This window comes from Heloderma suspectum, chromosome 2, assembly GCF_057233095.1.
Source record: "Heloderma suspectum isolate Gila_16-S chromosome 2, 16-S_ref, whole genome shotgun sequence".
Lineage (NCBI taxonomy): Eukaryota > Metazoa > Chordata > Lepidosauria > Squamata > Helodermatidae > Heloderma > Heloderma suspectum.
Genome location: NC_139459.1, coordinates 275,708,728 through 275,732,810, shown reverse-complemented (window position 1 = coordinate 275,732,810; position 24,083 = coordinate 275,708,728). Strand labels below are relative to the sequence as shown.

The window sequence follows — 24,083 nt, the reverse complement described above, 5'->3', positions numbered from 1 at the left end:
ACTCCATCAGATCTCTGACGTAAGTCAAGCACTTTATGTACAAGTCCTCATTTTAATTTCCTTTCTCTTCCTTTTCATGATCACAATCAGAAATACTACTTTCTGTATCAGAACTTTCTTCAGCCAGGAAAAATTACTAGCTGTGATGGATGAATGATTTAGAACACATTTCTATACATGAGTTCTGTCAGCTGAGGGGTTATAGCAGGGGTGTTGAAACTCTTTCAATCTGAGGGCCAAATTCCAGCACTTGGGGGTAGGGATATACAACCCCCCCAATATCTGCTCTAAGGGGTCCACTGTGGAGCAATTCAGGCCACTTGGGCCCCCACGGATTCCTCCAGAGCCCTGCTGCATCCACCAGAGCTGGCAGAACAGCTCTCTGGCTTTTTAAAAAAATGTGATATGCTAATGGTGGCTGCCATTAGCCTATTGCAGGGAAATTACAACCATAAATGGCTATTTTATGCTATTTGCGGCTGTAAAGCACTTATTTTTACCTAAATTGCAGCTGTTTATGGCTGTATTTATGTAAACGTAAGTGCTTTACGGCTGCAAATGACATACCATATGCCATTTATGGCTGTAATGTTTCTGCAATAAGTTAATGGCAGCTGCCATTAGCGTACTGTGTTTTTTAGAAAGCTAGAGAGGCACCTTGGAGGAACTCTTCCAGACCCAGTGGTGAGTGCAGCCAATCTACTGCAGACTCCAGAGGTCAGATTTTTTGGAATACGGACTCATTTGATTCCACGGGAGATGTCTCCAGCATTTCTACTCGAGGGCCACATTCCAACAGGGAATAAGTGGGGCTGAAGGCAAAAGGGATGGGGCCAAACACCATAAATGCTGGCGTATTTTATGTTAAAGCTCTTCCTGCCTGTAACGAAGTTTTAGGAGCTACTTTTCAACCTTTTAGAATGGAGGAAATAACTGTAGAAAAACCGGGAAACCACCAAATGATTGGTGGTTGGGGGAAAGGAGGTGGGGACAAGGGAAGGGAGCATGGCCATCTGGGGACCCCTGGAGGGCTGGATTGGGACCCCAGGAGAGCCAGATTGGACTTCCCCCCCAGGCTTGAGGTTCTGCACCCCTGGGCTATAGAATTTGGTGGAAACCCTGCTATGCTGACAGAACTTGAGATATGTTGTCAGCATGAAAGATACCCTGGTGGAATTGCCTGTCCTGGCCCCAACCTTGAGCTCAGAGGAGGAGGAGAAGCCAGCCAAGTCTGAGGTACAAGCAGCCTGAGGGAGATCCTGCAATACTGTAAGTACGCTGGCCCAAAGCCATGAAAGGCTTTAAAGGCCACATTGGCAATTTGAATTGTGCCCAGAAATGCTGGTGCCGTTCTTTAAGGACTGTTGATATGGATGGCTTTATCCATCCAGTCTGGATAGCTTTAAAAGGGGATTGGACAAATTCCTGGAGGAAAAGTGGCTACTCATCCTGGTGATTATGTGCTACTGCCAGTACCAGAGGCAGTGAGCCTATGTATGCCAGTTGCTGACGAATATGGGCGGGAGGGAGCTGTTGCACTCTTGTTCTGCTGGTGGGTTCCCGGTCGACAACTGGTTGGCCACTGTGTAAACAGAATCCTAGACTAGATGGACTTTTAGTCTGATCCAGCAGTGTTCTTCTTATGTTCTTATGAGATATGTGCCCAATGCCTGGTCCCAGTTAGCAATCTTGCAGCTGTATTCTGAATAACGGCAGTTTCCATACAGTCTCCAAAGGCAGCCCCATGTACAGTGCATTACAGTAGTCTAATCTGGCAGTTACCAGAGTGTGGGTAATCATGACCAGAGTGTCTCTGTCCAGAAGAGGTCTCAGTTGGCACAAAAAGGCATGTGGTGCTTACTGAATTAGGCAACTGCAACAGCCATTCCACTGGAGACGTTGGCTTGGATGTAGCTCCTTTTCCACCAGGGGGGAGCCTTCTCTGAGCAGAACTGAACTCAGAAAAATCCTGCCAATTGAAGTGGGGTGGGTGGGAAGCAATCATCACCAATTCCCCCTCCCTCTGCACACCCCAGCACCACCTCCTCCACTGTTCTGGAGGGTCCCCATACCCACCGGAACATATGGGGGGAGGACATAGGGAACTGCAGGGGAAGGGGGAGAATTGACAAGATTGTTGCTTCATCCATCCCACCAAGGGAATTCCTCTGCTATATCAGAAGGCTCCCATGTATGGAAGGAGCCATTCAGCCTGCAGGAGGCTTCTCCTGAACCCGACCCATTAGACCAGGGATGGTCAACTTGTAGGCTATGAGGGGTTTATATCCTGGAGGTGGTGTGCTGTAATTGGGTGTCAACTCACATCAGATCCTATGCCCTGTCATGGCAACATGATGAAATGGATGAAATGGGAAGAAGTTTGGGAGGCTAGCTGCAGCGAGGTAGGCATGCATTCCACTCTGCTGAGGGCTCTCGTCCAGTAGAAGCACAAACAGTGGCTGGTTTAGGAGACAGGGCTCCCCTCCCTATCCCTCCACACACACCCTTTGCGAGCTCGTTAGTATGAAAAATTAAAAAGTGAACATTGCAGAATGGGAAGCTCTTCTCCAAGACCCTAATTACCAAAGCTTTTTATCCCCTAGCCTGCAATCTAATAATAAAAAACAAACAAAGCCAAACCCCAAACCTGATTCGATGAATCAGGAGAACTACTGTAACCATTACAAGTGGCTCTTTCTGCTTTGCATGGTAATGAAACACTTCAATTGAAATCATTTTTGCAATTAGATTAGTCTGTAATTGTTATTTTAGGTAGCAAGCCTTTTCATTTTCTTCCTTTTTTCTTCTTCCTTGTGTGTGTGTGGTGGTGGTGGGAGGGGGAGTGGGGTCAAGGATGATTTCCTACAACCTAGAATTATAAGCTTCAATAGCATTTTAAAGTTCTGCCCTTCCTGTTGCTAAGGGATTGGTGGGACCTATTGTATCTTGCAGATGAGAACATAAGAAGAGACCTGCTGGATCAGACCAAAGGTCTACCTCATCCACCATTCTATTCCTACAGTGGCCAACCAGCTGCCTGTGGGAAGCCCACAAGTGGGACGTGAGTGCAACAGCACCCTCCTGCCCGTGTTCCCCAGCAACTGGTCTACATACTGCCTCTAATACTGGAGATAGCATACAGCCACGAGGACTAGTAGTCATTGATAGCCTTATCAATGCTTTCTTTCCTACATCACCTTCTTAGAATTTTGTTGTAACAGCAGACATGAGCTACAGTCCCTAGGAAAGCCAGTATGTCTCTGGCTATTTCATGACATACAGATGATGCACTGAAGTGCTGCTTTCATGAGTTAGAAGCTGGGTTATGGTGGACCATAAGACTGGGTCATAATATTTGGTTTTGCAGCTCACATGGAGCTGACAGACCCAAAGTTCAGAGTACCCCACACCAACTGCCATGGGAGAACTGCAAAGACAGGATGGTATGGTGTATCCTTGGCTTCAAACATATAAGTCTCAGTTCTGCAATACTGAATGGATTTTCCAGTGGGATAAGCTGGGTTAAGTGACTTTTAGATGTTACAATGATGGTGTGTGTGAGAAGCTGGGTGTGTGTGTGTCGGACCAGAGACTCCAGTGGCCAGCCTTTGGTGTCTTACCGGTCACCATTTATACATGACCACAGAGGTGTAGGAGATGCTAATCAATGAGTTCTTCTCATGTTTCACTGGTAATGCCTACCTGGAGAAACTGTGTGGGTGGGGCAAATGACATGGTTCCTCCATTGAAATATTACTATAGCAGCATGAGAAGAAGGAATGGGGAAATGGATCCTTTGTAGCTGCAGTAATATATGACTTGAGTCTTCACATTTAAACTTGGGTCAGGTCACAGAACATGTCCCAGTATATCAAAAGCAACAGTGTTGTGATAGAAGGAAGAGGTTATTATTATCCATTATGTATCTCCTCTTTCTGATATATCCCTGTCCATTTTAAGGAATGATGACATTTCAACATTCCAGAAGTGTAGGAGTAACTGAAAAGGAGAGAATGCTAGCTCCAACACACACACACACACACACACACACACACACACACACACACCAATAATGGAGTTGCACTTACTTTGCTCAGGTCAGTTAACTCAAATATGATAGTTCTGAGATTTGCTTACATTCTTCATGTTTCTTAGTTTTGAAGTCAGTGAGCTGGCCTGACAAATTTCAGTATGCTCTCTGGGTTCAGGCCCTTAAGGCTGATTAACCAAGGTGGATAAAAATCAATGCCTTTAAAAAGAGATTCTTCTTTTATTTAAATCAGGTTTTTAAAACCATTTTTAAATATCACATTTATCTTAAACAATAACTATGTTAATATGAAATGATCTGAATATAAATATATTAGCACACCTAATCAGTTCAATGCTTTCTATCAGATACAATGGCCCAGACATCATGTTAAATCATAGTTTATTGTGACAGGAACAGAGATGTACGGATTATGTAAAATCTGTTCTTTCTGGTTTTTTGCAGTTTGTCAGGTGCCTTTCATTCCATTGCCCATACATTGCCAGAATCAGATTTTTTTTGTTTCCAAATTTGTGCAAATTTGCACATGTGAAAATGCACAAATCCCCCCCCCCCAAATGTGCATTTTCATGCTTTAGCTTATGGGGAAAATGCACATTTTTGGCTGTTTTTTTTTAAATTTTGCATATTGTTCTATGTGGAAATTTGTGCAAAATTAGGGAAGTTAGAAAAACATTATAAAAGTCTGCGGAATCCACCCAACAGGGGGAAAGCTGGTCCGCTGCAGAATCCATGGGTTGGATTCATGTAAATCTGAACTCACTGGGTTCCATTGCGGATTTTTCCGATGTTGCTAGAGAGGAATGAGCTTTGTCTCCTCTTGGGCATCCACACTCACTCGCTTCTCCCTCTTCCTCCAGGGTGGCCTCAAGAAGATCGGCATCTTTCACTTCTGTTTTTGCTACGCCACAACTTGTTGTGCTGCTGCTTGTACTGAAAAACTGTGGTTAACCGTTAATGTTATTTAACGAACTGACAAGATGCAGAAAAGGGCAAGCAAAATGATGAAGTGTCTGGATCAACTCCTCTATGTGGAAAGGTTACAATGTCTGGGGTTGTTTAGCTTGGAGGAAAGGCAAGTGAGGGGAGACACAGAATCATAGAAGCATGGGGTTGGAAGGGGCCTTCAAGACCATTGAGTCCAACCGCCTGCTCAGTGCAGGAAGCCTGATTCCCAGGCAGTCTCCCATCGAAGCACTAACCAGGGCTGACCCTGCTTAGCTTCCGAGATCAGATGAGATCAGGCACATCTAGCCCTTGGGAGGCACGTGATAGAGGGGTATAAAACTATGAATGATGCAGAGAAAGTGGATACTTTCTCTCAGACTCATACTAGAACCCCATGAAGGTTCAGTCATCCCATGAAGCTGAATGGTGGGAGATTCAGGACAGATAAATGGAAGTACTTCTTCATATAGCTAGGGATGTACGAAAATCACTCAACTGTTCGCGGATTATGTTGATGGGGGGGGCGTTCTGTCCCTCCCCCCAGAATCCTTGATGGGGGGGGGGGGAGGCGCTCTTAGCTTCATACCATGGGTTATAATGCTGGCTTGTTTAAACCAACCATAGTTAACATTAACCACAGTTTATGATATGGATGAGATACTAAATGGAGGTTAACTGAAATTGGAAGCAAAAGCTTCCAATCTCCTCCATACACTGGTGGAGGGGAGGGGAGGAGAGCACTAGCCCAAGGCTCGCTCTGGCTCACTCTAAACTAGGATTTAGCCTGATGACTGAACATGGCCATTCAGCTAACAGAGGCTTTTCTATGAAAATGATGAACCAATTAGATCACTTCTCAAATATGACTATTTACACCCCACCTATGAAACATAGGCATCTCATTTCTACCTGATGGAAATAAACTGGTCTAGTCTGCCCAGTAACATCAGACCTTACTTTGACCTACCAGTCATGGACATTTCATTTTGTTTGCTACTTTGTTTTTTGTGAGGTGGGGATGGGCTAAGACAGACTGAACAAGAAAGGGGCAACACTGGAAAGGAGGAGGAGGAGGAGGAGACGAAGATGAAGAAATTGTCCAATGCACAGGAAATTGCCATGGCTGCTGGTCATAAAAGACCCTATATGGGAATATTTTAAAAAACATTTCCTGTATAGGCAGAAAGGAAACATTAAAAAAGAAAACATACACAGTGAGACAAATAGATACAAGGCCTGGTTGTGAAAATGAAACAACAATGTTAAATAGTCAAAGCTCTGTTATAAATTGATTTTGTGGTCAGATCTGCATCATTGTTCAGGAAATATATGAAGCAGTATCAGTGGGAGTCTTGATTTAAATCAGTGATTTTAAATCAATCCCCTGGCTTGCTAATTTAAATTGCCTTGATGTAAATCAACACCACCCCCTTCCCCATGCTTCACATACTGTAGCTTTTCTTCGAGGAAAGTTCTATGTAGAAAGAGCATGAATCCTCTATGTGCGGTTTGAACATGTATGCAATTTTGCTGTATGTGCACATGGTGTTTGAAGTAAACATATGTCAGAGTGTGATCAATTATTGCCAAAAGGGATTGTGGGAGATCCAAGAAGAACAAACTGTGAGATCACTATATCACTCTAGATTAAGAGATCAGAGTTATGATGGTTAGATGGAGAGATCTATACAGTTCTCTCTCTCTCTCTCTCTCTCATATCTTGCGAATTCCACAAGGTAAGTGTTGGGGTAAAATTTGACCTCTCACCACCCAGCTGGATTTGTTCAATGGCAAGATATACAACACACTTCCAGGAATTGGCTAACTGGAATGCTATCTCTCTGCGTGCCTAATTAGATTTTTTTGCTCTCTTGATTGTGGAATATATTTGCAGACAGTTCAGTAAGACGTGAGCAGACAGGTCTTACATGGGGACTGCTGGTACCACTGAGTTTAGAGGTGTAAAAAACATATCTGACAGGTAGGTGGCACTGCGATGCTTTTTCTTGCACATCATTTTTATATATTTTGCTACTTATTTTACTTATTTGCTACTTATTTTCCAAATATGAAAACTGTCCATTTATTCCTTCTCTTGGAACATAAACATAATTCTGAACCTGTGGAAATGTAACCCCTCCTCTTCCCAGGACATTTGGAGCAGAGAAGCTGTAGGGGGCAAAAAGGTAAATGCTCCTGCTCGCCTGGTGCTTCCCTGCTCCAAATTCTCCCCTTCTCCTGAAGCTACTTATCTTATTAAAAAGGTTATATGTTGAGGCTCACTTACACACGTTTGCCTGTAATGTGTAGTCAGCCCCATTGCTCCCTATTCTACATCAAGTGACTTTGCCAAAAGCCAGGTATAGTAGGTCTACTGGATGCCTCCTGTCAAAACACTGGTTATCATCCTCCAAGAACTCTAAATTGTTTGGAAGACGTAACGTCCCACTGCAGAACTCAGGCTGAGATGTTTTGAACCTGGCATACTGCTGAGCTATGTTAACAATTCCATCTTTAAAAACCAGCCTGGGCATTTTTTATTTTGCTTTTGGACTAATTACTAGAAAAGCCATGGACATTGCCAGCACCACTACCACCACCCCATGAGGTTTTGAGGTGTGTGTGAATAGATAGCTTTTGTATTGGACTCCATCACTAGACGCACTAAAATTGTTGGACTCACTCCACCCAGAATTGATATAACAACAACACGAACACTAGCCTTCATGTTTAAGGTGGCCATATGTCTTACTTTATAGAGGGCAGTTTATTTGAAGGGCTGTCTGAGGGCAGTCCAGTATTTGAAGATACCCTCTATTTGAAGGCCTGTCCTGTCCAAGTCTGGTTTAAAGATAAAGCACTGTAAAAAGAAAGAGATGGGAGGGCCCTTGCAGTTGCCCATCAACACATATCACCTGGACAGAAGGCCGAGCAGGCATAGCACCTGGTGACAGTCTTCCTCTGTATGGTAAAATGTATTGTATTTCTATTTAAATTACAGTAATCATTTACAAAATTGCATATATGAATGTGTGTGTGTGTGTTAGCATATGCAAAGTTTATGCAAATCTGTATCCTCTTTATGCATATATGGGTGATACATTTCCTCTCCTTTGGTGATGTGTAAGTGGCCACCTTACTCATGGTCCGAAGGCATGTTATTTTCATCATTCAGGGACCAGTTGAAAATGGCCTCCATATCCTATCCCACCACCATCATAGCATGTAGCACCAGTCTACACTTTTCAGTTCTTTGTCCTATGGAATGTCTCCATGTCAGTTCTAATTTAGAGAACTAGATTAGATGGTAGGATTTAACAGACTTGGCCTTTTCAGGACAAACAGCAGTATCCAATGTTAGTCCTACTTAGAGTAGACCCACTGAAATGAGTGGGACTGGTTAGCCATGACTAACATAAATCCCATTCATTTCAGTGCATCTACTCTAAGTAGGACTAACCCAAAGAGTCTACTGCCTCAAAAGACGCTCAGTTTTCTACTATGCATCAGACAGTGACAGGGACGTCTGCAGAACTGGGAGTGTAGGGACAAGCTTACTGAAGAAGAGAGGAAAAACCCGCATTATGCATCCATATACACTGCAAATTATCTGCACTCATACATTCACTCATGAGGGACAAGATGGTCTGTTATTTCTTAGAGCTCTGCAGAAATCATGTCTGCCTAGGAGCCATATCCTCTGGGCTGAAAGCCTCATACCAAAAGTATGCAGGTTTGCTGAGGCTATTAAGTGGGGAGAGAATGGCATTCTGCACGTTCAGAAGCCTTTTGGTTAGTAAATCACACCTTGTACATCTAAACACATCCCACACATCCCAGAGCATGTGGGATAGCACTCATCCACACATCCTCTCAAATCACCCACTTCCCACCAATGGTTCTTGTTAAACAGCTATTTGAAAAATTTGGTGCAAAATTTTAGCCTTTGAAAATAGCATCCCATCCTACACCAAAAAGATGTTCTGAAGCCTTTCCAACATAAAAACTACTGTTCAAAAATATCTGCAAAGTGTTGGTCATCCTATCATGGAACAGAAAAGAAATAACACGATGAGCAGAGCAATCCTCCTACCTGATGCGGAGGGCTCCTCCGGTGCTGGAGCTGCCGGGCTCATGCCAGCAAGGTGGGAGGCAGGGAGGAGAGTCATTCTTCCCCCTTCCTTCCTATTCCAGGAGGGTTTTTGAACAACTTCTCTCTGGCAAGCAGCCAAGCAATGGTAGAAAATCATTTACACCAGCTTGAGGGCTGGTGTAAATTCCCCCTGGTGTTGGGTGGGTTTTGGGGGGGTGGGGGAGAAGGAGGGCTTTGGATCCTGAGGATGCAAACCTCCCCTGATCTACCAATGCTATGCCGCTGATCTGCCCCATTCTACTTTGCCCAACATGGGAGCCCTGAAGTTGAGGAGGCAAGTGATGTGGAAGTTTCCATGGGAGATGAGGTTAGGTCTCCCCTTCTGAGGATGGACCCCTCTCTCTGCCCTCAGAGGGAAGATCCAAACAATTCTATGACCTCTTAGACACCCTCCCAGGGGCCATAGAATTGCAGCCATAATATTCCAAGCAATATGCTTTCTAGATGGATTCTCTCTCTCTCTCTCTCTCTCTCTTTCTGGTGTTTTTGACCTGAAATATACTAAATAGCAATATTTTTTGAATTAGAAGCCAGACATTGTTTAATTATGGAAGCTAAATGTATTAAATATTTAAAATTCTCAAATTTTTGGCAAATGCACTTTATCAGATGTTTTTAAAATCATAAGCCATTTTAAAAATACCAGATGACTCCATATGGAATACTGTCAATAAAATGTTTCTGTCTTCTAATAGGGTAATAAACGATAGGGAGAACGTGTGGCATGACCACGCAGAGAAGTGCAGTGTCTATTGTCCTTCTTCTCCCTTACTTCCTCCAAATGCATCCTTCTTTCCTGCCCTATTAATTTCCTCCCTGCAGTCCTAGTATTCAAAATCTCTTGTCATTCAAACTTTGACAACATGGCATATAATTAATGGATGTCTCCTGGAGATTAGGGCAGGAAGGAGAAGAGAGTTTGAGCAGTCAACTGTGTGTTAAAGGTGAATGCTCAGGAACATAGGTACTAGAAGACTCAGACAGTAGGTCTGGTGGGAGAATGGAGGCCCAAGGGTATCTTAGAGCTCTTATACAGGAGACAGAGAATTCTCCGATCTTCAGTCCATGATTTCTTTCTGATTTCTTGGATAGGAAAAATCTCAATCCATTGTCAGGGGGTAGATGAAAGCTTTTATCTTCTGGTTGTGGACATACAAACATATAGTTACTCACTGACACTCACAAGAGTCTTACAGTAAAATCCAAGTCCTTGCAATTGGAGTAAGCCCCATAGTAAGCCACCTTTACCAGACAGAGATAATGTGTCTGTCAGATGCAACAATTTCAAGCCATCTTTGAGCCATCTTGGGTCATCCTTCTCTACATTCAACTTCAAAAGAAAGCAATTCCTGGCTCAGGAAAAGACACAGTAGATAACTGAATGGGGTGCAGAGAGTTGCCTTCTTTTTTGCACATCTGCTATTTGCTCCTCAAACATAGGGATCCATACATCCCTCTTGGGAAGGACCTTGGCCAACCAGAGCCTTTGGCAGCAGGATGGGATTATAGAGGATGATGTATCACATGGTGGGTTCAGATTCCTAGAGGATAAACACAAATGAAAATCATTCATATTTACGGACAGATGATAATTTTAAATAATTTCCCCAGTCATTGTTTTTAGGAAGTATTTCCTGGTCCAGCATGTATGGCAGGCTGTGTGATGGTGGTGGATGGTAAATGACTGCATCAAAAGCAAGACAGATCAAAAGAATGCACAGTTAGGGGAAGATTATTGGGTATCTTTCCTTAATTATCCAGGGACCATCTATGCAAAATAACTTGATGCTAGGTAACTGTTTTAATAACTAATAATGTAGTTGTTCTGAATCTGAAACTTTGCTAAGTCCTTGCTATAAATCCAAACAACGTTGATAAAATGGAGACTGGCAAAGAGGACAAGTGCCACTGTGAAGTTGTACCAGGAAGGACATCATGGCAGAGGGATGATCAGCTTGGCCCTAGCCATAGGACAGGGGACAAACAGCTACAGGAAGCTTACCCCAGCTGCCAGTTGCTCTGGAACTGCAGAAGGGAAGGGCACTCTGGGATCTGCCACTAGCAAGAAACAAAGGTTACTAGGTAGCTTTTTGTATAATTTTCATGTGTTGTAAACTCCCCGGAGATCATCGGATAAAAGATGAAGTAAACTAAGTTCATTTCTTTTTCTAACATCAAGAACGTTGCATCCCTTATGGAACATCTGCCACATACTTTGTGAAAAAGAGTTTAGGGCACAGTCCTATGCATGTTTAGACAGAAAAAGTCCGACAACTCCCAGGTTTCCCCAGCCAGCATTGCGCCCTTACAAATTGTCCCCTTATTTGCGAAACAGGTCCTTAAGGGCTTTGATGCATTCTTTAAAATTATCAGATGAGCAGGCTCATTCTATGGTCCCTCTACGTGGAATGGCCACCGTGCCAGGGCTAACAGAGGCACCCTGTGGCTATGATCCTATACAATCACAGCAGAAAAATGGAGAGCACCAAAAATAGCTGTAGAAACAAAAGCTAACCAGCAACCTCAAAGGCACTCCAGCAGAGTTTGGGGTGATTCCACCATCATGATTCCCCTCACTGATGCCCCCACATTGGCAGTGTAGAGAAGGCACCAATAGTCATGGTGACGAGTTACAGTGCATTGGTGATTCAGCCTTACCCCGTCCATGCTCCATTACCTGCACAGTGCACAAGGAGGCTGTCAGGGAGAGGCAGCAGTGTCTACCATCAAAGGCTACTTGTGGCCCAGTGGTTAAAAGGGCAACGACTGACTCCTGCTGCCACATGCTTCAGAGCTTCCTCCCAGGTAGGGATTGAAAGAGCCTGGCAGGAAAGTAAGGAATCAGTCCATTCCATATCACAGTGGTTGGGAGGCAACCTGCCTGTAGAATCCCTCAGCCCCATGTGACTAGATCCCCCCTCCCCTCATAAGTCTTGTGTTGTTACAGGGAACAGATGATGCCCTTGTTACAGCAGCTTCACTGGCTACTGGTCTGTTTTCAGGCAGAATCCAAAGTGCTGGTTATGACCTATAAAGCCCTATACGGCTTGGGACGAGGCTACCTGAAAGACCACCTTCCCCCATATCAGCCTGCCCAGTCCTTAAGTTCATCCGGAGAGGCCCTTCTTTTGAGACTGCCACCTTCAGAGGCACATTTGGTGATGACCTGAGAGAGGGCCTCTTCGGTGGCCACTCCCGGGCTGTGGAACTCCCTCCTAAGGGAAGCTACGTTATCTTCCTCTCTGATGTCCTTCCACCAGCAGGCAACGACTGCTCTCTTCAAGAAGGCCTTTGGCCTGTAAGTGAATCTGTAGGGCTGGGTGCTGTTTTTTATTCCGCCTTCCCTGCCATAATTGTTATGTTTTCATTGTATTTTAATGTTTTTTATTGTTCTAATCAATTTTAATGATGCTGGTAATCTACCTTGAGTGCCGGTTTTGGTAGAAAGATGGGGTACAAATCAAATAAATAAATAAAATAAATAATTGTACTCTGCCATTGCAAGTAAACTTGGGAGCAATCCTGTCCCACATGGTGGGAGTAAGCTGGAGATAGGATCATGCTGTGGGTTTCCTATCTTTTAAAATAAGGTGCAAAGGGTTTTTTTAGAGACATAACCTGATGTTCAGCCTAATCATGCTTGAAAATTCGGAACCATTTTTATGCTCTTGTCTCCTAGTATGTGCAGTTTTGTATGCATTGTGCGTAATAGACACAGTTTGGCAACCAAGGTTCCTAATACAATGTATTTTTAAAATGTTCTTGCCTGTAATATATGCATTGTTGTACAAATATTTTGACTGGAGAACTCCATTATAAAATTTGGGGAAGTGTGAATTTTGAAGGGTAATGGAGTTTTTGTTCACACAGAGGCTTGAAAGTGCAAAGTTAGGTGAGTTTGCATCAAAATGTGAACTGAGCTAATCAATCCCCTATCGCTACCCACAACCCATGGTCTGGGTTAGTTCACCCAGCATCTGGGTTTGCTTACTTGTGTTAGAAAAAGAGACTCCATAACCGGTTGGCGCCTCAGTCATGTAAGAGCCCGAGTGGCAGGAAAAATGTAGGCGGAGCAAAAAGGAACCATACTGACGCGCTCATGACTAACGGCTTGGTAAGCTGATGTACTGACTGTTTATTGGCTATTGGCTTGGTAAGCTGATGTACTGACTGTTTCACTGGTTACTGGCAAGAACAATAGAAGTGATAAGGTATAAAAGGCTTTTGCACACGTGCCTCAGGGTCCAGACTGCTCTGCACCCATTTTGCAAAGGGATTAATAAAATATTGTTGGATCCACTGCTGCCTGCCTGGCATCCTTTTCTTCCAACAGAAAGCAAGAACTTTTTATCTAACAATTTGGTGCCGTGACTCAGATCCTGCTTCGGGGTGTGTCCCCTTCACGCTGAGCCGAGGGGCTGCAGAGGAGGAGTGGCCACAGGCAGTTGTTTTACACTGCCTTCTCCTCACGTCGGCAGTGGCGAAGGCGCTTGGGGACCAACGCCAGAGGGAGAGGGAGACGTGATCACTCCTTTTTGGCACAGGCAGTGGATCAATAAGCAGCTGGACACGGCTGCGGGTGGGACAGAGGAGGCCTTGGGGTAAGTGAAACAGCTTACATTAGGGGATACACGCGGGACGGTGGTACGTTTGTGATTGTGTGAGACGCCTACGGGCGAAGCGAGTGAGGAGCCCCGATCTGCATTTCCCTATCCCGGCGACGGGCTGGGTCAGAGGAGGGCGAAGCGCGAGATTTGTTGAGTGAAATGCCACCGTCATGGGCGGGTCCCAATCCAGGCCCACGGGAGAGTCCCATACGCCCTTGGAGTGTTGTTTGCGCAACTGGTCACATTTCAAACAAGATTATGGAACTAAGATGACGAAGGATCATCTTGTCCTTCTTTGTACCAGGGAATAGCCAATATTGGAGCCCAAATGGCCACCTGGGGGGTCTTTTGACCCGACTTTAGTTTCTGATGTATGTATAATAGTAACACAGAGGGGAAGTTGGGATCAGTTCCCCTATATTGATTCATGGGCAACTTGCGTACCCCTCGGCGGCGAGCCCGCCCCGTGGGTAGTTAAATGTATGTCTTAGGCCCTCCCTGTGATAACTGGAAAAAAATTAATGAGGAAGGGACCACCTAGGGTGGTAGCTACAGCCCCCGAGGATCCATTACTTCCTCCTCCCTACGGGATGGCTGTCCTGGGGGGACAATGCCCGCTCCAGCCTCCATTTCCTCCAAGGGAGCCTGCCCAAGGGTTGCAACCATTAAAAATTCCCGAGGGAGACCCTCCTCGTGAGCCAAGGTCCGGCCCCGAGTCTATGACTGAGTTCGAGGACACTTTCCAAGATCGTTTGGACGCCCTCGAGAAAAATCTTAAAGAGATAAAGGGTGCTTGGGGGCCTCGAACCCAGGAAAAAGTGCCTGATAAAGATGGGGAAACTAAAGGAGGGCCTAATTACAATTTATGGAAGGACCCTCAGCCACCAGTAAAACTGACCTTCCCTATTAGAGAGGTCCCCGATCCTACCGTCCAACACCCTCAGGGGACAATGCTTGTTTACGTCCCCTTTATGACGTCTGATTTGTACAATTGGAAACAGTTCAATCCTCCCTTTGAGGAGGACCCTGGTCCATTGTTGTCCTTAATGGAAAATGTGAGGCTCACACACAATCCTACCTGGGACGACACACAAATGTTGTTAAACACTTGTTTCCTTAGTCAAAAACCGACTATTCTTGTGGGGGCGCGAACTAGATTTAGAGAGGAGAACCCCCAGGCGACTGAAGAGCGGGTGGCAGAGGTTTTGCCCATTGGGAGGCCTGACTGGGGAGTGGCCACGGCAGCGCAAAGGCAATTACATGCCGAATACTTTCAGCTTGTTTTAGTGGGCATGAAACAGGCAGCTCGAAGGGCCCCCAATCTGCAAAAGGTCTTGACGTTAAAACAGGACAAAAGCGAACCCCCCGCCGTCTTCCTCCAAAGGCTGAGAGAAGCCTTTGCTAAATATACTGACATTGACCTGAATGACCCAAATAACCTACGAGTTCTCACAACGCAGTTTGTAGGAAATAGCTGCCAAAATATCAGAAAGAAGTTACAAAAAGTCGAAGGAGGACTGGCGGCTGATTTGGGAGTCCTGGTTGAAGTAGCCCAGAAGGTCTATGAAAGACGAGAGGAAGAAGAAGAAAAAGAAAAAGATAAGAGGCAGGCAAAACTACTTGCTGCCGTTCTCAGGCCAGAGCAAGGAGGGATTAAGAAGGGTGGAAAGGGGAACAGAAAAGGGCCTCTCTTAGGAAAGGATCAGTGCGCTTTTTGTAGAAAGATTGGACACTGGAAGCAAGACTGTGAAGCCCTAAAACAGAAAGAGAAAGAAAGCAGGGGGGAAGAGCAAAGAGTGTTGTATGAACAAGAAAGAGATTAGGACAGACCGGGGTCCAGCCCCCTCTTGGCCATCTCCGAGGCAAGACGGGACCCCATGGTCAAAATTAAAGTTGGGGGCCGCTCCTACGATGCCCTTGTAGATACAGGGGCTGCCTTGTCCATACTCCCCCTTAACAAGCCACCAACGGGAAGTGGGGGAACTACCACCATAATGGGGGGCGAGGGAAGGGCAACGCGAGTGCCCCTTTCTCGTCCTTTGTTTACCAAAGTTGGGAAAACACACCTAGAACACGCGTTTTTCTGTACCCCCTCCTGTCCGGTGGCATTGTTAGGGAGGGACTTATTGACTAAGCTCCAAATTGAGATCACTTTCACTCCTGATGGAAGAATGGAAGTATGACTCCCCAAGCAACAGAGCAGTAACTATCAAATGGCCCTTTTTAAAGCCATAGAGGAACCCACCTCAGAGGCAAATGAAGACTGGTGCTTAATAGAAAACAGAGTCAATCCTCTGGTTTGGGCCCGGGTTGGAGGGGCCTCTCGTGCCAAATCGGCAGCACCATACAAAATTCCTCTCAAGGAAGGGGCGAAACCAGTTCATGTGAAACAGTATCCCCTTTCCTGCCAAGGGAAGCTGGGTCTACAACCAGTAATAACGAAGCTCCGAGAGGAAGGTCGACTCATCGAGATAATGTCCCCCTACAACACGCCCATTCTCCCTGTGTCAAAAGGGGGGGGCAAGGGGTTTCACCTTGTGCAAGACCTCCACCTCATTAACCAGCAAATCGAGGCCTCCCACCCTGTGGTCCCTAACCCACATACCCTTCTCATAAGAATTCCAGAAGATCATGCATGGTTCACTGTCACAGACCTAAAAGATGCTTTCTTTAGCATCCCACTCCACCCTGATTCGAGGCCTTTGTTCGCCTTTGAGTGGAAGAGCCCAGAGAGTGAGTCAAAGGTTCAATTAACATGGACAGTGAACCTCAGGGGCTCAATCTTTCACCGGTCGTTTTTGGCCAGCAACTTCAAAGGGACCTCGAGCCTTGGGTCCATCAGCACCTTGAGGTGCATCTCCTCCAGTACTGTGATGACCTTCTGATTTCAGCCAAGGCTAAGGATATGTGCCTTAATGGAACAATTTCCCTCAATCATCTAGCAGAGGGGGGCTATAAGGTGTCAAGGGAGAAGGTGCAGCTAGTCCGACCAACTGTAAAATTCCTAGGTTACCACTTAGCCAAGGGGACCTGAAGCTTGGGATCAGAAAGAGTCGAAGTCATTCGTGACACCCCTGTCCCTATGTCCCCCTGTGAGCTAAGGGCCTACCTGGGATTCTGTCGGCTGTGGATAGCCGACTATGGGGAAATAGCATGGCCACTATATGAGGCGCTGCAGAAAGATAAATTAGACAAATGGAAATAGACTAAAGAAATGAATAAGTCTTTCCTCAGCCTTAAAGCTGCCCTTGTGTCACCATCGGCCCTCACCATGCCAAATCCCAGTTGACCGTTTAGACTCTACGTGCATGAGAATAAGGGCGTAGCCTCGGGAGTACTCTGCCAACAGACGGGCCCTTCCTGGAGGCCAGTGGGCTACTACTCCAAAGTCCTTGATGTTGTGGCACGAGGATGGCCGAGCTGCTTGAGAGCGGTAGCAGCAACAGCCTTAATCTGCACTGAAGCTGAAAAAATGACAATAGGAGGGACCATCGAGGTCTGGGTGCCACATGGGGTACCACAAATCCTAGGGTCAGGGGGAGGAAGCAAATTCCTCAACCCGGCTCGGCATTCCCGATATGAAATAGGCTTGCTAATGAACGAAAGCCTCACTTTCAAGGCCTGCCCTAGCTTCAACATCGCCACCCTGTTACCGGCACACGTGGGCCGGGGCTCCCAGATCATGATTTTCTTGAAGTACTAGACTTGGATACTTGGTCGGCCAGATCTTGAAGATGAACCGTTAGAGGGAGCTGAAGATTTGTTTGTAGACGGGTCCAGTTATATGCTAGACGGAAAGCATTACACAGGGGTCACCCAAAGCGAGAGTGTCCATGAAGAACGACTGCCTCCTCATTTCTCCGCCCAATCCGCTGAACTGGTGGCCCTGACAAGAGCTTTGCAGGCAGGCAAAGGAAAGCGGGTAAACATTTACACTGACAGTAAAAATGCTTTTGCTGTTGTGCACACTCACGGACAGTTATGGAAAGAGAGGGGATTCCTTACAGCAAATGGATCCCCAGTTGCCAATGGCGGCTTAATCGTGGACCTTTTAGATGCCCTCCAGTTACCCTTACAAGTGGCTGTTATCCACGTCCGAGCCCATGGAAGGGAAAAAGAGGAAAAGTGGAAGCAAGGAAATCAAAGAGCTGATGAGGCCGCAAAGAGAGCAGCCAGGGAAGGAATCCAAGGAACATTCCTTGTCTTACCCAGAAGGGAAGAGCGCCCCACATACTCCCCCTCTGGGTTGCAAATGGCACAAGAACACAAAGTGAGTCCCCGCAACGATGGATGGATCCAGATGACGGATGGAAGACTGCTTCTCCTGCAGACCCTGCAGGGAGCTATCCTGGAACAAGTGCATCATTCTCTTGGACACCCTGGGGCATCAGCCATGATTGACTATTGCAAAAGGCTGTTTGTCTCTCCTGGCCTAACTGTATGCGCCCATCAACTAGCCGCAACCTGAGAGGTCTGCCAGAAAACTAACTCCCCCAGGGCATCCCCTCCACCAAAAGGAGGGCGACCATGGGCGTACTATCCCTTCCAGAGGGTACAGATTGATTTTGCTGAAATGCCACCGTGTAGGGGTTACAGGTATTTGCTTGTAATAGTGTGTCAAATGACAGGGTGGGTAGAAGCGTTCCCATGCAGAAACTGTCAAGCAAAAACTGTAGTTGCTAAGTTGTTACAGGAGGTGGTGCCCCGGTTCTCCTTGCCTGACGTTATAGAATCCAGTCAGGGCTCACATTTCACCTCAGCTGTTACACAAGGGTTGGCGTGAGCTCTGGGGGTAGAGTGGCACCTACACTGCCCCTGGAGACCCCAGGCGAGTGGGCAAGTTGAAAGAACCAATCGGAGTCTTAAAGAGACTCTAACCAAGCTCCAGCAAGGGGTAAGATTCACTTGGGTTGAGGCTCTGCCAATAGCTCTGACAAAGCTTCGAAAAATGCCAAGAAAAGACATAAAGCTGTCCCCCTTTGAGCTAATGTTTGGATTCCCGCCTCGGGTACACTGCGGAAGGAGGGAGGAGGTCAAATGGGAGATGGGAGATCAAATATTAAGGGGCCAGTTGACTTCTCTACAGTCTGTTCTTTCACAGCTCCGGGCCTACTCTGTCCCGTTCCAGAGATTGCCGCTAGATGCTCCCATCCATCTTTTCCAACCGGGAGATGAAGTATTGCTGAAAAAGTGGAATAAAGAAGCTTTAAAGGAAGGGTGGGAAGGACCCTATCTAGTGGGACCAACCAGCCATTCATGTGTAAAACTTGTAGGTTCTAGCAAATGGACACATTGCAGCCGGTTGAAGCCATTTAGACGACCTCTGCCTCCTCCTGTCACCCGGAGAAAACAGGAGGACACGGGCAACGGTCCTCTGCTCCCTGGCACCCCACCGGAAGCTGCCAGGGACACAGGCGAAGAAGCCATCCAGGAACCACAATCGCCTCTTGTTTATAAATCTCAGCACCTAGGAAAGGCCAGGATCCGACTCAATCGGGCTTGATAACATAACCACTATTGTTAAAATGAAGTGGCTATGGATCCTGATGTTGCTCTCCTGTATAACAGCCGGGGCACCAGAACCAGGGGGTGGGAGGACTATTCCTCAATGGGGGCTAGGTGAGTGGAGTCCATCGCGGGTTCACCAAACCGTCAATCAGCTAATACGGAAGGCAAAAGAAAAAGAAGGTAAACTAATCCCCGTCAAAAGAGACCCGCGACCACCTGCATCTCCCAAACCACCTTTGGTGCAAATTCCTGAGGTGGAGAAGCGTCCCTGGAAAGCCAGACTAGGGATCCCAATAACAGAAGAAACTGATAATGTGTGGGTAGAATGGGTAAAGTATACCACCAAGTCCTTAAATAAGTATGACTGTTTTGTTTGTGCCGCAGGAAGATCGGTAGCGAGAGTGATGCCTTTTCCTCTAGGATGGGACACTCCCTCCCTCCTCACCTGTGTGATCCGCTTGTTCCAAAACCCTGATGTGTGGGGAAGAGTGCCAGCCTCTCAATAAGCTATACCCTCCTCTCAAATTAAAAAATCGCGTTAGACCCTCCATAGTTTTTTTGCAACAAAGAAACCATATTGGATGCATACACCAGGACCTTACAGGGAGGGGGGAGCGGTTGGGGAACCTGACAAGCAAAATAAAATGTGTTAATTCCACCCGCTTTAGGAATAATTCCCTTCTAGTCCCACGGGCTGATCTCTGGTGGTACTGTGCGGGTCTAGAGTTATATGAAGTGTTGCCCTCCAATTGGTCCGGAGCTTGTGGATTAGTCCAATTGGCGGTCCCCTTTTCAATTGCATATCATCCAGTAGAAAGAACTAGCCAACCCCGACGGAAGCGGTTGGTAACCCCTTTTGATGATGAAATATACATTGACTCTATAGGGGTGCCACGGGGAGTACCAGATGAATTCAAAGGGAGGAATCAAATCGCTGCAGGATTTGAATCTACCTTGTTTTGGTGGGTGACAATTAACAAAAATGTAGATTGGATCAATTACATTTATTATAATCAACAAAGGTTTATAAACTACACCCGTGATGCTGTAAAGGGATTGGCTGAGCAGCTAGATGCCACTAGCCAAATGGCCTGGGAAAATCGGCGTGTTCTTGATATGATGTTAGCAGAAAAAGGAGGGGTATGTGTTATGCTAGGTGGGCGATGTTGCACCTTCATCCCTAACAACACTGCTCCAGACGGCACAGTAACAAGGGCCTTGCAGGGCCTCACCGCCTTATCCGAGGAGTTAGCCGAGAATTCAGGAATTAACAACCCCGTGACCGCCTGATTGGAAAGATGGTTTGGAAAATGGAAACACCTAGTGGCCTCGATCCTTATCTCGCTTGCAGTAACGGCTGGAGTTTTAGTATTATTTGGTTGTTGCATTATCCCCTGCGTCAGAGGCTTATCCCAGCGATTAATTGAAACCGCTCTGTCAAAGCAGATGCTCTTGCTTTATTTTACCAATAAAGGGACTCCGCTTTAAGCGCTTTAAGACGTGAGTAAAGACTTAAAGGAGGGAATTGTTAGAAAAAGAGACTCCATAACCGGTTGGCACGTCAGTCACGTAAGAGCCCGAGTGGCAGGAAAAATGTAGGTGGAGCAAAAAGGAACCATACTGACGCGCTCATGACTAATGGCTTGGTAAGCTGATGTACTGACTGTTTATTGGCTATTGGCTTGGTAAGCTGATGTACTGACTGTTTCATTGGTTACTGGCAAGAACAATAGAAGCAATAAGGTATAAAAGGCTTTTGCACACGTGCCTCGGGGTCCAGACTGCTCTGCACCCGTTTTGCAAAACGATTAATAAAATAGTGTTGGATCCACTGCTGCCTGCCTGGCATCCTTTTCTTCCAACCGAAAGCAAGAACTTTTTATCTAACACTTGCATCTGCAAATAAGTTGAGCCATCAGGCAGCTCCAGAGTTTGGAACAAAAACCCTGCATGGTTTGGGATGCAGATCTTGTTGCATGTAAATTAATCAATTGTGGGTTTAGTTTACCCATACTTCTGTGTCCCATCTCATTATTCTAGGGTGTGCGTGCAATGAGCACATTCTGCAAACACAGTAGAGGAAAGAGACAGACAGAGAGAGAGAGATTTAGAGAGAGAGGAAGGAAGGGAACTACCACATGAGATATGAAAACCCCTACAGATGCTTTGCAAGGTATGCGGTCTGTAGAAAATAGTAAAAACAGTTGAAGGATTCATCATAGAGGAAATGGAAAGCAGAGGTGTGAATGTTCAGTTACTAAAGCTATTCTCCTTCACCACTGATAGCCCATAAAAAAAGAAGTAAAAGCAAGTTTCACCTCTGCCTCTGGGAACCGGTCTGAATGCACAGCACGCTGGCATAAGAGAAGCAGATATCTGATGGGTCATTGAAGAAAGCATCCAGCTGGAAGGTGCACACTGGGCTAGTGAGTACAGCTAGGGCTGCTTAAAGAGATCAGTGAGAGGACGCAAGCTTAAATCCGTACACAATTCTGTGACAGTCTAATGCAACTGGAATTCTGGCAGTCTAACATATCTGGTTGCGCACCATGTTTATGCGGTGCAGTGCATAATGTTTTCTCTGAAAGTCCAGCACCCCCCAACTAAAACAAACCACATATCACTGTGAAATGATTCCCAGCCCTCATAAAAAGTCCCCCTTTATTTCATTTATACTTTTAATATCAGAATCTCTTTCAGCCTGAGGGTTGAATTCCATTTTGGACAGGTTCTCGGGGGCTGCATTCCAATGCTGAGCAGGTCACATTGTAGCTTCAATACCAGCATATTTCTACCTAAAGCTCTTACTGCCAGTAAGCAAGCCTTAGGAGAGGCATTTGAACTTTTTAGAATGGGAGAAAAACCTGCACAAATGCCAGGAAACCTCTAATTGATCTGTGGTTGGAGGGAAAGGGTGTGGGGCCAGAGGAAGGGGGCATGGCCAGCTGGGGAACCCCAGGGATCCAGAGTGGTATCCCAGAAGATGTGGCCCCCAGGCATGAGGTTCTGCACCTCTGTTTTAGGGAGACAATCAGGGGCAAAAATGTTGCCTCCCCCCCCCATTCCACATGTTCCTGAGGCACTGGGGTCTCCCTGCTAGTGCTTATGTGGAAACCACTGGCTAATATACAACTTCATGTAGGGTCAAAATGGTAACAGTTGCTAGCCAGTGGGCAGCTTAAAGTTCAAAGGATAGCCCAGTGACAGCAGCTCCCACCAGTCTACATTCATTCCATTTCCCTCCTTTTCCATGCAAGCCTTTGGGCTTCACACAGCCATGAACTTAGGTATTAGATTAACCTTGTTCTATTAAGTGAATAGTGTCACTTCCCTGTCAAGGGGACAGATACAACCATGGGAAGCCAAATGCAGCAATGATCTTCCTTCTCAGGGCAAACCACATGAAAAGGTCTCTCGAGGAGAGAGGGCAATATGAGGGGAGATGCGAGCTGAACTCTCTGGAAGTTCTTGTCTGGTCATTTTGCTGACATGACAGCATTAATAAAAAGAAAGTTAATGGTCTGGGGAACAGGTCTGAGCAGGCCTCAGGGAGGAGGTTTGCAGGCTCATCAAATAGTGTTGTTAAGCTCTTCCTCCTCTAGCCATGCCTGGCTCTCATGTTTATTCGAAAGGCATCACTCAACCGTCACTTCCATCCCTGCTGCTTTTAGGCCTCTGTGATGAATGCACTCAAGGGTTGCTGGCTTTCACGCTGATGCTCTGACTGGGGCCCAGGTACACCTGCAGGGAAACCTTGTTTCAAGCCTCCACACTCCTCTGCTAGCTTGTTTGGAGTGGTGACAGGGAGTAAATCTGTCAGAAACTGCTGCTGGCAGGCAGTTCAGTCTCAAGTCTCCATCCCCCAATGGGCAGAAACGCTGTTTGCATGTGATCTTGTGCAAGGTTATAAGTGCCCCTGTATGGAGCCAGCATAACAATTGTATCTGGCTTTGGGCAGTCAGGTGACCTCTGTTTTTTTAATCCCTGTGACACTGTCAATAAAGTAGAGGCAGAACCGAAAACACGTTATCAGCCGGAGAGGGTCGTGGGACGGTATGCAGAGGTGACTCCGACCTTAACTTGCTAAGCCCTGCCCAGGTTTTTCAGACTCACAGTAAATAATAACTCGATTACAGTCTGAATGCCTAACTTTCCATGTATGACTCAGACTTGCTTTCCATCATTATTGTGGATGACGAACATGCAGACGAACAGATAATGACACAGTTCCTGCACTGTTTGGGAATTCTTGCTAAAAATGGAAGCTGCCTGACCAGTTGGAATGGATTTGCAGGGAAGTGTTGTCAATGATGGGTCATTTAAAAAGACGGCGACTCAAATGCAGTCACCTCTGGGATAGCTGTTTAACAGCCAAGCGACACCCACAAGAGTTGGCAGAACCTATAAAGGGCGATTGTGAAGTCAATTGAAAGTAATTGCTCAGCTAGAAATTTCACGGTGAAGTTTCTTCCTCACTAGCAATGAGGGAGGGATATACATACACAGACACATATACTCTGAGTGACACAGCCTTGCAGGTCCTCACTTTCCAAACTGAAGATAACAAGGACTCTCATGGGAAAGGAAAGTACATCACACCAAGGGAGCGGGGTCGTCACTCAGTTACATGCTGTGCTGTTCTATAACTTCTGAACACACTGAAGCAGGGTGATAAAATTTCTCCTTGGCAATGTGACCTGTGATAATATCCTCTCAATACCTTGCTCCACAGGAAAAAAGAACAGGAAATATGGGGGAATGCACTGCCTATTCAAGCATCTAACTAATAACTATTTTGTGTCAGCTGTCTCCCAAA

At 46.0% G+C, this 24,083-nt stretch overlaps 1 protein-coding gene across 2 annotated transcripts in view; it reads right to left on the bottom strand.

Annotated features, from left to right (window-relative positions):
- Positions 1-9,695: 9,695 nt before the first annotated feature.
- The window catches only part of HRH2 (histamine receptor H2), a 31,496-nt gene continuing 17,108 nt past the window's right edge, over positions 9,696-24,083 (bottom strand). Inside the window, exon 4 of one of the 2 annotated variants that reach the window (XM_084839274.1) lies at positions 9,696-10,693. The gene's annotated coding sequence lies outside the window, so the exon portion shown is untranslated. The remainder of the gene's footprint in view (positions 10,694-24,083) is intronic. The other variant, XR_014788440.1, reaches the window with a different exon arrangement.